This window comes from Strix aluco, chromosome 5 (genome assembly GCF_031877795.1).
Source record: "Strix aluco isolate bStrAlu1 chromosome 5, bStrAlu1.hap1, whole genome shotgun sequence".
Taxonomy (NCBI): Eukaryota; Metazoa; Chordata; class Aves; order Strigiformes; family Strigidae; genus Strix; species Strix aluco.
Window position 1 is genome coordinate 49,861,141 of NC_133935.1, and position 15,831 is coordinate 49,876,971.

At 39.1% G+C, this 15,831-nt stretch overlaps 1 protein-coding gene across 8 annotated transcripts in view; it reads left to right on the plus strand.

Moving 5' to 3' along the window:
* Nucleotides 1–15,831, plus strand: part of GRIP1 (glutamate receptor interacting protein 1) — a 342,061-nt gene that overhangs the window by 174,063 nt on the left and 152,167 nt on the right. The window lies entirely within an intron of this gene.

Genomic DNA, 15,831 nt, shown 5'->3' on the forward strand with positions numbered 1-15,831 from the left:
TGAAAGGATGATTTTTCCTAAGTGAAGTGCTAAAGTTATTGTGGGGTATAATTATTTTCTATTTCTGCTAACCTCTCAGAGGAGTCCCTCCTGGGTCAGTGCATGCTCTGCCTTACTGAGAATAACTGACAATGATATTCAGGACTGATATCCAAGATGAGTTTCTGTTGTTTAATGTCTTTTGTAAGCTATTTCTATCTACGCTTTAGATGCCAGAGACTGTTGTATGTGATGAAGTACAAATAGCAGCATGTGTTTTTTCAGGGCTGCACTCGCATGTCACACTTGTGAAGTTAATTTGCCTGTTAGAGCAGTGTGCATTTTATGTTACTGTAAATCTTTGTAGTCTTTGGTTTTATCGCTCAGAACTTTAAAACACTACTTGCATCTTACTCCAAGTCCTCTGTGATTATTAAAGCAGCTATGTGAAAATATGTCTGGATAAGACACTTTCCCTCTTCAGAGATGAACATATCTTAGATTCTAAAAATAATTTTAAAAAAACTGTTATGTTTGATAATTTTTCTTTCTCTGTGTAAAAAGGTTTGGTCTGGGATTGTAGCTCAGTTTTTTTTGGTGGAAACTTCCAACATTATAGTAGCATTATATGTGTGCAAATAAGAAGGTTCTGTTTTTTAGCTTGGGTGCTGTGAAACATTTAATGGCCATTGCTGTGCAGCTGGCAACACATACGTATGTGAATGAAACTATTTGTATCAGCTTCGCTTGAAAAAATCAGAAGTCTTTGATTATTAGTCAGTATAGCTCAAAATCAATTAGTATTTTATTTTCCAGAAGCATGAAAGATACTAATACAATGAGGTCAGTAATGGGAAAAGAGAAGAATATTGCAATCAAATTTATATAATGCATTTTCCTGTTCTGTATGGGGCCACATTGTTCAAAACATATGAAACTCAAATATTTACTAATCATCCCCCCTCTCTGTAGATTTGCTTCTCATTCAAATCTGTGCTGGGTAATGCCTGTTTTTCTCATATGAGTAAAATGTTTCTATTTTGGTAGCTCTATTATGCATTTATCAGGTTGGAAGTCAGTGTTTTATCTTTTCCTGGTTTGAGCAGAGGAACCCTTTTGTCTGCTGATGTCTTTATAAGACAGATTTGGGCACTAATTTAGTCTCCCACTGATGACAGTGGTTGCCTCACTTAAATACAGTTTCTCTGGGAATAATCAATATTCTTATACATCATAGACATCTTAGTTCTTTCACTCTTACATCATTCAACAGAACTCAGGCTAGTGGTTTTTTTCTCTTTTGAAATAATCTTAACTTCCTTTGAGATTCCTTGCTCCTCCCACTCCCTCCCAATAGGAACTGGCATGATATTATTGATTTTTTGCATTAAAGAAGTGTACTTTATGCTTGTGTTACTATTAGCAGTTGATTTAAAAAAAAAAAAAAAAAGGCAGTCTAGAGGTACATTCATGTATTCTCCTGTAAGCCTTATGTGTGCCAGACAGGAGTTGCTGTCCTAATTGACAAGCTCCTGAATTTTCACCATTTTGAGTAAAACCTTTGTTCTTTTAGTGAACTCTTCTGCATTCTATAGCCTTGGCATTTCCATATCAGACACCAGTTATGGACTGCTCAACACAGTCAGGCTAGCTGAGGACAGGAGTGGACCTTCACATTGTTAGTGTGGAGAGGACTCTTGCCACCAGCTGGCAATTTCCTGCTGCTGCATCAGCTGGGAGATCCCCTTCTCTTCTAGCTTGCTAGTGGTGGGGTTTGGCACTTTTACTGAATTCCTTTGCTCCAAAAGCAATTTCCCTTGGTTTAGTACTTTCCCGCAGCCTGTCTCTGCTAGGGTCTTTTTCTTATGTGCTAATTCTGTACCTTTGTGCAGTTCCCCAGAATCATTTCTTTACTATCTTTCAGGCCTTGCCAGGGTGAAAAGAAATAGGTATGCTGCAGACTTGGTTAGCATCTTGTGTTTAATGATATGCATGCAGTTAATTATACATCAAAAAGTGGAAATATCTGCTTTTCTTCATTTGTGTATATCATTTTTCATGCCTGTCTTGACAAAGTAAGCTTGTAACTTCATTTCTTGCTCTTTCAGATAAGGATGTAAATGGAAATGCCTCATCTGGGCAACTGGAGACTCTCCAACAGCAATTCTTCCCAACAGGGAGATGTTCAGGCAATACTGTGTTTTACAACAATTACACTCCCCTCTTCTTGTGCTTCATCTTAACCTTTCAAAGCAAAAAGCAGAGCTTTCTCTCTTTGGATTGCTAGTCTTGCTTAGTTTGTCATTTAAAAATCTCTGGCAGGAGAACCTTCAAGTGTTCTGACTGAATTTCAAGGCAAAAATACCATATAGTTGTGGGCAAGCTCCTCAAAACCTGGTCAGTGACCCACTGCAGCTTTCCCTTCCCATAGCTGTGGGTCAGACCCTGCAGCATGACAACCCATACCTCTCTTGTCTGCAACACCAGGGTCATCTCCAGATGGGAACATTGCTCTCCTCCTGTGTCCTCTACCGTCAAACTTAATGCCAATCGTAAGATACAAGCACAACTGTAGCATCTCAGAATGGTTTGGGTCGGAAGGGACCTTCAAAGATCATTTATTCCAACCTCCCTGCCCCCTGGTCCTCCCTCACCGCTGCCCCTAGCCTGTGCACTCCTTCTGTGCTGTACTGCCTCTCTGGGTACAAGAGCCACTGCATCTGCTGAGGCTGCTGTATGCCAAGTCTTCCTCTGTATTTCCACTGTATCAACTACCCCCTCTTAGGGCAAAATATGAGGCAAACAAGAAGTGCATGATAATTATTCATGCAGGAAATTTAAAATACTATGAGGTTATTTCTCTTAATTTGTGTTACACTTCAGTTTTGTGAGTCTTTATTTTGGAGGTCAGTACATTTTCAGGAATGAAATTGCATGTTACCAAGCTTAGGTGAAGCTCTGTATTTGTATCCATTAATAAGCAACCATGGAAGAAAAGTATTATTTTATTTGATGATGCAATTTGCAAGAAGGATGCTGTGTGAGACTGTTGGTCTCATACATGCTGAGACATGATTTGAATTTAGATCTAGTCTTACCTAGTTAAGAACCAAAAAAAAATCCCTGTTTTCTACACCAGTGTGGTATTTCTATGCTGTTACAAATTTTTTTAATAGCAGTTAAAATGTTTACAGTGGATGGGAGTTTGTGCTGTAGTTACTTGATTTCTTTCATGCATAAATCTTTCATGCTTTTACCTTTGAGGGGAAATATTGCTGCCTCGGTCTCTTTTTAGCTGTGATTATCTATATGTATTTGGAGAAAGAGAGAGGGAGATGTGCATATATATATATTTTAAGCAGTGTTGAAAGTGGTTAAGCAGTTCTGAAAAGAGAAAAGGTATCTTCTCTACCATATTAGCTACTAAAATTTGCACTGAGGAGAGGGGTTTTTAATTTTTATATATTCTTTTAATTTTTAATCTCTTTCCTATCCCAAAAGAGCAAGGTAAGCCAAAAGCTATTTTAAGAAACTGAAGTATTAGCCATTTTTATAGATCTCCCTATGAGAACTACTTGGCTCAGAGAGGATGGTAACTTATATTCAGACCAGTCGAATATAAGGAAATGCCACATTTGAAGTTGATAGCGCAACCACAAATCTGCTCTTCGTACAGCTGCTGGTATTGTAGAATGGCTTTTTGTGCAGTGGAGATGTACTAGGTTTTTTTCCCCAAAATTTATTTCTGTAAGACCTTGGGCACTGAGCAGTATGCTGTGCATACCAAAGAGTCTGTGGTAATTACTTACATTGAATATACATGCTAAATCTAAATTGCACAATTTACAATGATTATGTTAAGTGTAACAGTGTAGTACAGTAGTGAAAAGTTGCTGAAATGTGTAAGCTGGTCAGGTTTACAGCTAAATTAACCACTTTATGGTTTAAAAATTGCCTTTCAAGCAGTGCATTACAGAGCCTTTCCTGTGGTTAATTTATGTATGGACATGTTCTTTTTTTCCATTATTAGCCCCAAGAACAGGTCTTTTAGGAAGCTGTGTCTACTTCATGAAGTTGCTTACAGAAATGTGTCTCTCTTAGAGGCAGGAATGCATTTTTTAACATACCCAGATCAGTGAAGTTATTCTGGATATTATTATAATGGAAACAGAATAAGAGCACTCTGATAAAGATGTCAACTACTGTTACACAAGATAAGGAGCTGAGTGGTCTGCCTTCACCCATCAAAGCTTTATAGTGTATCCTCAGGATAATTTATCACCTACTGCGCATACAGATCCTTTCTGCAGACATAGATTTTTATGCTCCCAATATGTTTCCAATACAGGGAAATAAAGCAATCCTAAAAGGCAGAATGGTGCACTCCAGTTCGCAAGATGATCGGTTATCTAAAAATTGGTTAGGGGTCTGATGCATCAAAGGATGAATTCTGAATATAGCTGGATGTAGGTTATACTTTGCTTTGTGCACAAGCAACCACAACAGGAATAAACACAGAAATTTTTTTTAAAAGCATGAAATTAAAATGGTGTTAGCGACTTGACGAGGCTTTATAGTACCTCATTACAATCTTTCCAGTGTTCCAGAGAATCAACTCTGGTTGTGACAACAAGTTACCAGCCTGTACATTATTTTAATAGTAATTCTAACTACATGGTTTCTTTTTATCGTTGTTTATAAAAATACGAGTTTACAGTAATAGAACTGAGTCAACAGCTTGCTTGAATGAAGTAAAAATCACAAGTAAAAATATCTGTTAGGACTTTTGAACATCAGTTAGTTCCCTGTCTTTCTAAATTTCATTCTGAATATTCAGAAGACTCCTAAGTGTGCTGACAAGCTCTATAAATAGGCAGTCAGCATGGATTTGCTGGCTTTGTGCATTCTGTTGGAGTTTTGGAAATATGCTTTGAGGTCTTTTGTACTCAACGTATGTTTATCCACTTTGTCCACATCTCAAATTTTTTTCCATTATACTTCTAAAAGCAACTTCCGTGTTTCTTCTGACTTAGTAAACAAACTGCAGTGAAAGAATATAAAGAGTCGAAGCAAAATCTGGAAACCTTCTTCTCTGCTAGCATGTGGAACTTCAGGGCCACCTCCAGCATTACAGCCCTTCCTCAACAACAGTCATTAGCATGTACTTCATGAGAAGATAGGATAGAGTCCACAGGGAAGAGGTGTAGAAAAGTCTGTCAGCAAGGGAAGTTCTGTCATTGCTGTTAGTGTTTGTAGTGAAGTAGATATAATGTTAAAAAAACCAACCTTGCATTCCTTGGAACTTGGATTTTTTTTTTTTTAATTTTTTTTTTTTTTTAAAGAAAAGCAAAATCTGTTTTATTGAGAGACTGTTTGTTGCATAAGAAAATGAAGGCAAAGAGTGGCTGTGACCTGCCCGATGTCACCCAGCTGGCCCGTGGCAGTCTGGGGTACAAGCCTGACCTCCTTATGCCTGTTTCTGCATCCCTGGTTAGGAACAGTTACTGAAGTTGGCAAAGACTATGAGAGAGCAGAGAAGACTGCATGACTTTTACCCTTCTAGATTTTTCACCTGTCCTGTCTTTTTTATTTGCACTTGAGTGCCTTTAGCCAGGATTGTTTTAGGATTACTTTGGAATGGTAAGTGCCTTCGTTACGATTGCTGAAGAAGAGGGAGAAAGATTAATTTTTGTTAAGATATTCCTTATGTACTGTTTAGGCTTTCCAGTGCTGTGTATGTGTAGAACAAAAGAGGCACATTTATTATATTTAATGAGTATTAGTAGTTTGCAATATTGCCTTTCTGTTCAGAAGAATTCTTTCAACGTATTGTTGAAAGAAGTAATGAAGGGAGGAGAAAAGATTTTTCTCTTCTGCAGCAAGCTGGTCACAGTTCACAAGTTCAAGCAATATTGCTTCACTGCTAATATATTCAAGAACTGTCAAACTCTTTATTAATTATTCAGGATGATCTAAAGTATAGCAGCATACTAACCAATCTGTGTGAAACTTTGACAGAAAAGAAAGACATAAAAATACTTCCCGAATCAAGCACATACTACTTAAAGTAGGAGCATAGGTGCAGCCCTCATGGTCTGAGAATGTGTGTATGGCTGGAGTTCTGCAGCAAAATTCTCTCTGTTTTAGATAATCTGATATAATTGCATGCAGGCACCTGTAAGGTGTGAAGAGAAAGCCACAAAAAGTCATATAAAGAGATGGTAAGCGGCCATTAGCTATCGGATATCTATCTGATATTAGTAGCTGATACCTGATATGGCAGCTCTGATATCTGGTACACATGTAATATGTAGAGAGTGTTTTTCCCAGCACGTTTGGATTTTCAGGAGCTGGGCAGGTTATAGAAAAGAACTTCTATAACCTGCCCAGCTAGTTCCTGATGAGCTTCTTGCACAGGAGTTCAGCAGGTGTCTTGGACTTTATGCCTTGTCTCTAGCTGCGTGATGGGGATAGAAGTACTTCTCTCAAAAGTATTCTGAGCAAAATGAAAAAAATATCATTATGTAGCAGTTTGTAGGCTCTCTAAATACTAAAGATGAATAGTAGTTATTAAAAAAATAGTTTATTGGTAAGTGGTGCCATTTTTAATATGAATGCAGGCAAGACATTTGAGCTGTATATAATGAAACCCCAGGCTGGTTCATGGATGGGGTGCTGCACAAACATCTTTCCAAGTATCAGCATTGCTGCAGGATAGAAGTGTGTTGCAAATGGTTCATGAATTTATCTTCAGTGTCATTGCTGTTTCAGATAGTTCTAGTAGCCATCAGAGGGCAGAGACTCAAAAATACTTCAGCATCTCATTTCTGTCAGGAACCCAATCTGGATGAGCATCCGAGAGTGGTACATAAAGTGTGAGGCAGGGTGGAGCAGAGCACTGGGTGGGAACATGTATTAGGTACAGTGGGTTAGACACTGCAAATTTTGCCAGTGAGCAAAACCAGACACCCATCCCTGCATTCTGATGAGAGCACTGGACGTTTCTTTGCAACCAAATTAGCTCTCTGCTTTTGCTTATCTGGTGCCCACGGGAGTTTTTATTACTTTGAATGAAGTATCTGAATTCCACAGAACTACGTGAATGGAGGTGAAGCCTGAGGAAACGTGGAGAGGAGAAGGGTGGCATGGGATAGGAGAAGAGAGATGGTATGCCTTTGCTTTGCAGTCTGCTAGTGGCCCCAAGTGCTCTGGGGGGCTGTGGGTGCTCCAGTGGCAAGCGAAGGAGAACTGAGCAGCAGGAGTGTGAGATGCAGCACTGCCAGCACCTCTGCTGAGCCAACAGGAATGAGGACAATGGGGAAAAGAAGAGAAATGAGGGGGATGTGAGAGAAGTTGGAGGTGAAGCAGGTGCGACTTATGCTGAGGGCACAAATTCTGCTGCTGGAAAGGCTCATGTGATGTAAGGAGAAACTGGGGCCCAAGCTGCTGAGGTTTAAACAGTTAAGGTTAAAAACTGGTCATTTTATGAAAACGTTATATCCCATATAAAGATAAAGTCTACAGTTACTTTAGTAGTACTTACCTAGACGTTTTGGGAATGTATTGTAAGGTGAGGCTTCAGGTGGAAATGGGCTCTGGTTCCTTGTGTACCCAGTGCAATAGGGAAGGATGGACTCACTTCCTCATGGGCTTTATAAATACTTATTTTGGGGGTCTGCTAAATCTGAGATACTCTGTGCAATAGGGATAAGAGCATACCTGCATTTTTAGGCAGATTTCTGCATTTTTGCAGCTTAATCTGTCTTCCAGCATGACTCCCAGGAGTAGTGCCCTGCCTGCATTTCATTCTCCGCCACTCTGGCGGTGCTGACATGTTTCTGCTGCTGGAAAGTCCTGCTTGGGCACAGCCCCTCAGCAGGCGAGTCTCTCTGCCAGCATAGATTACAGCACCTCTCCAAACAGCTGGAAGTAAATCCACCTCTACAACTACCTGAAAGGAGGTTGCAGGGAGTTGGGGATGAGTCTCTTTAACCAAGTAATAAGTGATAGGACAAGAGGTAACGGCCTCAAATTGCACCAGGGAAGGTTTAGACTGGATATTAGGAAGCATTTCTTTACAGAACGGGTTGTTAGGCGTTGGAATGGGCTGCCCAGGGAGGTGATGGAGTCCCCATCCCTGGAGGTGTTCAAGAGTAGGGTCGACATAGCGCTGAGGGATATGGTGTAGTTGGGAACTGTCAGTGTGAGGTTAATGGTTGGACTGGATGATCTTCAAGGTCTTTTCCAACCTAGATGATTCTGTGATTCTGTGACAAAAGGTAACCTCATTTCTGCTGCCCTACCTGCATTCCCCACAGGAGTTTTGCTGGCCTGGGGAGAGGGCTGCTCGGGGGACACACAGGGAGGACTACCCTGCATGAAGACTATCCTGAAGGGCTGAATTCATGCGAGTTACAAGCAAAAAGAAACTTTTTCATAATATTTTTGGGTTTTTCCTCAAAGGAAAATCTGATTGTTAACTTTGGAAATAATTAAAAGTTTTGTATTAAAATCTTCTAAATTTATTAGGAATATAAATGAATGGGACCTTCTGCATCATCAAATTGAGTTACTACAGTGTTACCACAGGATCTGTGTTATTCCATCACGCTTTAAAGATGTTTGTCCTTTTTGTCTATAGTCTTCTTCTGGGTGTTTGCTTTTAGAGCATCACTCCTCTAATATTTAGGAACTTTTTAAGACTCTGTCTTCAGCCCTGGGGCTGAAGGTTAAAAGAAAGCTTCAGACCAGAAAGTTGTTCTTACAGAGAAAGGGGAAGTATTATGTAAGTCTCCGCTGCAACCTCTGTTGCAGCCTTGAACCGCTCATCTGCAGTTTTTATTAATGCTGTTGGGATTTAGGTTTTTAGTAGAAAAGGAGGCTTCCTTGTAAGTGTATTGGGGCAGAAAAATTACTCCAGATTGGACTGATTATGAAGAGGCAAACTCTAGGTGTAATTCTGTGGGGACAAAAGTGTTACTGGAAATAACGTCTCATCTAATACAGTTACTGTGCCTTAGCTTCTCAGTGGTGAATAGAGAAAGATGTTCAGCAAAGAAATACCAGCTATTCAAGCAACTGAATTACTATAGTGCATTGGTAAATGTCACCAATAAAATACAGTTTAAATCCACAATACTCTCAAGGAAACATTTATGCTTTTAATGAACTAGAGTTTGACAGCCCTGTCTGGCAGAAGAAATTGTTTCTGGCATTTAGATTTCTTTTTTTGGGCATCCAGCATGTGTTGTGACCTGTAAGAGACCAGTGCATGTTTGCAAAGATATTGTGGGCACGTTGTTCTCAGCTATATCGTAAGCAAGTCATGAATAACAAAGATGAAATTTCCTACCATGTTATGAGGCTTAAGTTGATATATCATTGCCTTTTCCCCAGCAGTCAAAAGGAGGGCACCTTTTGAGTATTTTTACATTTTCCAGTGACAGGGTGAATGTTTTTTTCCTTTAGTGACATGCTTATAAATTTCTGTAGACCTAAGATATTTTAATATTGTTGTACTACCTGTGGGTCAGAACTCTGTTTTGCTGAACCTAAGCATAAATTATCACAGTTCTTGTTCCATTGAGCTAAAAGCAGTTAGTAATAGAGAGAAAGCATGACAACCTGAGCAAACATGTAGTATGAGGAGGGGTTTTTTTACTGGACAAAAAAAAAATCCTTGAAAGTAAAAAGAAATTGCAGGCTTCAAAAAGAAACAAACATAAACTTTCTAATTAATAGCTGTTTTCTCAAAGAATGAGAAGGAACAGAGAAAAAAGGGATTCTGTGTTAGGTTTTGTTTTGCTGCCTTAAAAAAAATGCAGAGAAGTGCAGTGTTGATGAGTGAGTTCCTTGGGAAGTTTTGCAGTCCAGAAGGTTTGTCTGGTTGCATCTTCTCTCAGTTTTCACTCTGTAGCTGTGTAACACAGTGAGTGATACACGTGCCTGATGGCCACTTTTACTCAATGTTATGGAGCTTCCAAGGCAGCAGGAGCCCTTCCAAACTCTGGCAGGAGAAAGTGGAAGGTAGGTTACTCCTTAGGAAGCACTTGAGCTCCCTTCATAGAATAATACAGTTCCCTCTTCTACACTGCTGTTATGGACCATGTCAGGACGGTTCAGGCAAGGCCACCAAACCACTAGCAGCAGGAGTTTCTGCAAATGTGAGCCCGAGAACCACTTCTTATGTGCATATGCTATATAATACTGAACAGCAGCTGCTCAGTGTTGGCTGACAGCTGCATTGAGATAGTAACTTTAGCCCCAGGGAGTAAGACTGACTTCTCTTTTGTTCCATCTGTGGCAGTAGCATGGTGTGGAGATCTCCTTTCTCCAACGTAACAGAAAATCTTTATCCAATTTTCACTCAGTCCCTACAGAAATGTAATTTTTCTGATCACACTATAAACTCTGCCCTTATTTTTCATGGGATTCACATCCTCACAATTTACCCAGACTGAGAGCTTGGCGTGGTTGAGCTGGGATGTGGTGTGCTCAGTACTGAGCTTCACAGCTGTCTTCAAGATTCACAGATCTCAATTTAGTTGTAAGTCAAATGGTAGTTAACAGTTCTAGCCAAGTCACTTTGACTTTCAGTGCATATTTCAGACCTGCTGTGTTGTTTCACACTACTGTGTGGTTTGGTCTTGGGTTTTTTTTCTGCTGTCAAAAGAAGTGCCTCTACTTTTGCAATTAAGTAGCTGGGTAGAGGAGTTCACAGAGGCAATAGTGAATCCAGGATATTTGCTTTTCATGGTTTCCCAGCGACTTAGGCATCTGACTTCCAAACTTTTTCCTGATTTCTACCATTGGACAGTAGGGGAGGTTGGGCCTTCTTGGATGGTCATTAGCCACACGGGCTACATACCCTTTTGAAATGGTTTGCATGTTGTGTCTGTACATGCATCACAGTCTGAGAATCCCAGGTCAACATACTGAGGCACTAGTTCAGTTTGCCAGAGGTTCAAATGATGCCATCGGTAGCAAAAAAAAAGGTGACTTAAGTGCATCTGTGGGACACCAAGTGTGTACAGGTAACTTTGAATTTGCTTTGACAGCATCTTCTTTTTGCTATACTTACTTTTAAAATATAGAATTTTATGGTTGGTTACGTCAAGAAGAAAGACCTAAAAAAACCCAAAAGGCCAGGCATGTGAAGAGGAATAATATATTAGCACTTGAGCTTTTTTGCTTTTGGTGATTTTATGTTTGGTGGAAGTTTGGAGCCCAGTATCTAATTACCCATTACAAATCAAAGAATATGGTCTCTTTGCATGTGAATTTTTACTTGTTGCAATTTTAAACTTGTATGGTCTTAATACTGATGAAAGCTGATGGATAGCTGCCTAAGAAGAAATTAGGGCCAAAGTTAACATTTCCAGTGTATTCCCACTGAAGGTAGCACTCAGCACAGCCATGCACCTACTTTCATGCTCATTCACTGTGTTAAAAGTTTCTCTGCTTCAAGTATTGCTCAGGAATTACTCGAGCCAAAAAGTTACTGTAATGAGCTTGCCCCCCATCTATTTAATCATAATTAGTCATAGAGGAACAAAGTGAGTGACATTTCCTCTGATCTTTTCGCAGCAAATGCTAGTATCCGTGTTATCATAAAAAGGAAATAGCAGAGGGGTGATAGTGGAAAGAGCAAAGCTGGCTTATATTTACGGTGGTTCCTCTTAATTTTCCCAGTCTGTCCCACAGTGACATTTTTGTGTATGCATACCAAAAGAGATGAAGCTTGGTAACCTGTTTGAGACATTGTGTTTTCAGGCATTTGAGTGATTTATGAGTAGCTGAAAGAATTTTCAGATTTTCTTTATTGATATGGTTTTCTACTTATTTTCTCAAGCTGATCAATAATTATATTTTCAGTTATTTTGTTGATCGAGAATCCACTATGTGTCCAAGTTTGAGAATCAGAATATGATTTAATTTTACTGCTTGTACTCTGTTAACACTTGAGGTTCATTGTGGTAGGTTGTAAAGAAAGAAGAAAAAATAATTTGAACTAAAATCATTGTGTTGCTTATCCAGGAACAAAATATCTTTCTATCTAATGTGTTCTATATCTACACCACTTGTCTCTGAGACATCAAATGCCATGATATCTGGAGCTTATGCCTTAACAGATGGAGACAGAAAAATATTTGAAGATGTCAAAAATTATGGTGAATAGAAAAAGAATAGAGTAGATAATTATTGTTCAGAAACAAACTTTAGGATTGGTAAATGTTGACTACAAAGCTGAGGACATCACACCAAGTGACACTTGCAAAATTACCATCAATAATTTACAAAATTGGGTGGAAAAACCTGTATATAATTCCGCCAAAACTTAATGATGTAATTGGTAGTGACATCAGGAAAATTCTTTGCATAAGCTGAATGAGGTGAAAAAGGTCAGCTTTGCTGAGCTGCAGTAACTTAGGAAACTAATTCTAGATTTAGAGATCTGAATGGTTTAACTGAGTTGAAGTATTTTGAGTTAAAATAGTTTAGCCAAGGTTTAGATGGAAATAAGGTTATTCAGTGTATGGGCCACGGACTATTCGCAGCCCATGTGCTACTTTCAAGGGGTCTGTGAATGAGATCAAGAAAAGCAAACTTAAATTCAGCATTTAATTTTCACTGTTGTGGAAAATACTAAAGCATCTGAAAATAATAAAAAATGGAGGATATATGTGTTTATGTAACTATACATGTGTCTCTATATACAAGTATATGCACACATACATACAAAGGCTATCATAGTACTGAAACCAGAGATTATAGCTAATGCAATAGTTCAGATCCCGAATAATTACAATAAAAGATTTGCACAATGTAGAAAGGAATAATTCTAAATTTAAATTTCCTTAAAAGTGAGATAAATCTAAAATCCAGAACAGTCGTGTTCTCTGCAACCAATCACATTGGTATTGTTGCATATCTGTATGCAAAAAGATTTTAATTTGATCTCTTTGCATGGATGAATTTTTAATACCTAGATTAATCCATAGTTTAAAAAAATACTGTAATATAAGGAAGAGTGTAGTACAACACTCAAACAGTCAGTCTCAAATTCCTGATTCTTCTTGGAGATTTGAAGTTATGAGAGTAAAGAAATAACCACTGTTCTTCTGATTTGGGTGATAAATATAAAATAGGTAAAACACAGCAGCAGTTTAGAAGGTAACTTTACAGCAGGTAGCAGAAGATGAACAAAGTTGTGTTCACTCTGTAAGTATTTTAAAGACTTGGAAAGTGATAGCTAGTGCTCTTTCTTCAAGAGAATGTTCTGGAAAACATATCTGCTACATATTTTATGAGGTGGATATCTAAATTCTGTATCTGGAAAATTCAGTCATGTATAAGAGAGTCTCAAGATCTCTTATTTTCCTGAAAAGAGGGGGTGGGTGGGGTGGGGAGACATGTATGCACTGTCAAGGGGTTTTTTTATTAGATGTTAAGATAAATAAAATCAGACCGACTGTTTCAAGATCAGCTTTGTCTTAAACAGAAAGAACAGCAAACGTGGATTCTGTGACTGAAAGAGAGAATGTGGTTGGATTAAAACTTCTGCATCCTTGTTTTCAATCAGGATATTCAGGAATGTTCTCGTGCGGGGAGTGTGAAGCTCTTACCCATGTTATTATTTTTGCAGCTGAAATACAAAGAATTTATGGTAATTTATTCTCTCTACTGGTTTTCTTTACAAGGGTTTTTATTCTTGGTAAGCTTTTCCTGCAAAGGGGGAATAGTCTTCCTGTAAATGTAGGTTTTGTGACACGAATCCATGGGGACTGTCTGTCTGATTTGGAGTTGCTAATGGATTTGGCATAGTACTGGTGCATTTGCTCATCTAATACCACCTCCTTGAATCATGAACTACATTAAAGTTTTGTTCTTGGTCTCCTTCTTTTCAGCTTCTCCTTTTGTGGTGTCTGTGCAAGTGACCACATCTAAATCTATTTCTCTGTTTCTGATCTTACTGGTTCAGATTTGATTTTGAAAGCATTTTCAAACAAAGTTTGGAGAAACAAAATTTTAGGTGCAAATGCTGAAAATCTGAATCTATACTGCATTCTAGCCCCAGATATCAGATATAAGAAGAAAGCAATCATGTGCTGAATCCTTTTAGTAAGGAAAAGCTTTCAAGAGTCTCATTGTGAAGCTTTTCAAATGCTAGAGAGATACATATATGCAATGGTTATATATGCAATAACTGGAGCAACTCCATATTTGATCAGCAGCATGGCCGTGCTAGAACCTCTGCTTTTGGGAGGAAACGATGACGCATGGTGTAATGAGATGGGGATCACTGGACTGCCTTGGGAATAAGCTCTCTGCACTGCCTAAGGCTCCTCTGCACCAATGGGGCAGGACTCCTGGGAAGCCACTGGAGTGTCCCCACTTTCCTCAGTCTCCCAACATAGGTGATGCCTGTGCTGGAGTGGCTGTCCTCCTTGTGATGGTTTTATTTATACAGAAGTACACCCAGATAGATTGGTCATCTCCGAAACAAAGACTTTCTTTGATGGCTTAGACAGATGTAGCTACTGACTGCAGGTACTGTTTGTTTTCATGGTTGAGAATCTTATGTTTGTTTCAGGATTTTAATTTTTCCCCTGGGATGGTATTAGCAAGGGACCTGTAGACAAAATCATTAGCGCTGTTAAATTTATCTGTTGCCTATGGAATAGCATCTTACTATACTAGAAATCCCTGTGATTTAAACATTATTGCTTTTTAAGAAAAAACAGTAGTCCATGTGAAAAGTACAATATGGTCTGAAGTAAGTCAATCCTTACATGGTCAGTAGTTGTTTTCCTGCATTTGGTGTTTAAATTCAGCTGCCTCTTACATGCCTCTCAATACTTTTATGTCCATAGCATTCTTTGCCAAAGCTGCCATGGTAAAGAAGGGGTTAAAGAGGAGAGACAAGCTCAGCTGGCCCTACCCTGTGACCCTGGCTGGTGAGGCTCAGAAATAGATCTGAGGAGAATGAAATCTGAGTAGCACCGTCCCACTGGAAGCTCAGGAACCTGTAGCTGGTTGTGGAAACTTGGGATGAAATGGTTTGTGAGAAAGGTGAATGAAAGCAAAGCTTGGTGGGTTAAAAGCTCTTATCTAAAAGGAAGCTCAGACTTCTCTGTGATAACTTGACCAGCTGACAAGTACATATGCCAGTGCAAATATTTGCTGATAATCATGGTGGGAAACTTGGGATGGAGTGACAGGACAAGCCATGAGACATTTGTGAGAAAAAAGTATATTCTCACACTATTTGTGAGAATAAGGTATCAGCTGGAAGAGATAATCTTGATGCAGAGTGAGTAAGAAGAAATTTTCCTTAAACTGCAGAAGCACTAGAAGTAGCTGGAACATAGAGTAAAGAAACAGTCCTTGAAGCATTCCAAAAAATAGCTAAGGATGTGGGCAGAATGGCTTTGTATAGGTCCTCTTCAGGAGATGCTCAAGCATCATACAAAACCACAACTAAACATAAATGAGCTCCTGCATCACCAGAAGTAAAGCTATGTCAGGGCAGTCAGTTTGATGTGTCAGTTTGATACTAGAAGACAAAAGCTAATAGTTTAATATCTGGAGAAGTTTACTGGAAGTTACAGGTCCAGAAATATGGAGAAACCACAGACCAAATGTGTCTGAAACAGTTCTGCAAGATCCTCTGACAGGAGTCTTGATCTGGGTCTGGACTGACTGAAACACGAGACAGAGCAGTGGCCCTTCCAGAGGAGACAAAGGGGCATGGTGAGATCTGGAAGGGATTTTGAGTCAGGGATTCTCACCTGAAATGGAGGTGAACTTCATTAATGGGTTGACTGGAGAGCTGTATCATTATCTGCAATG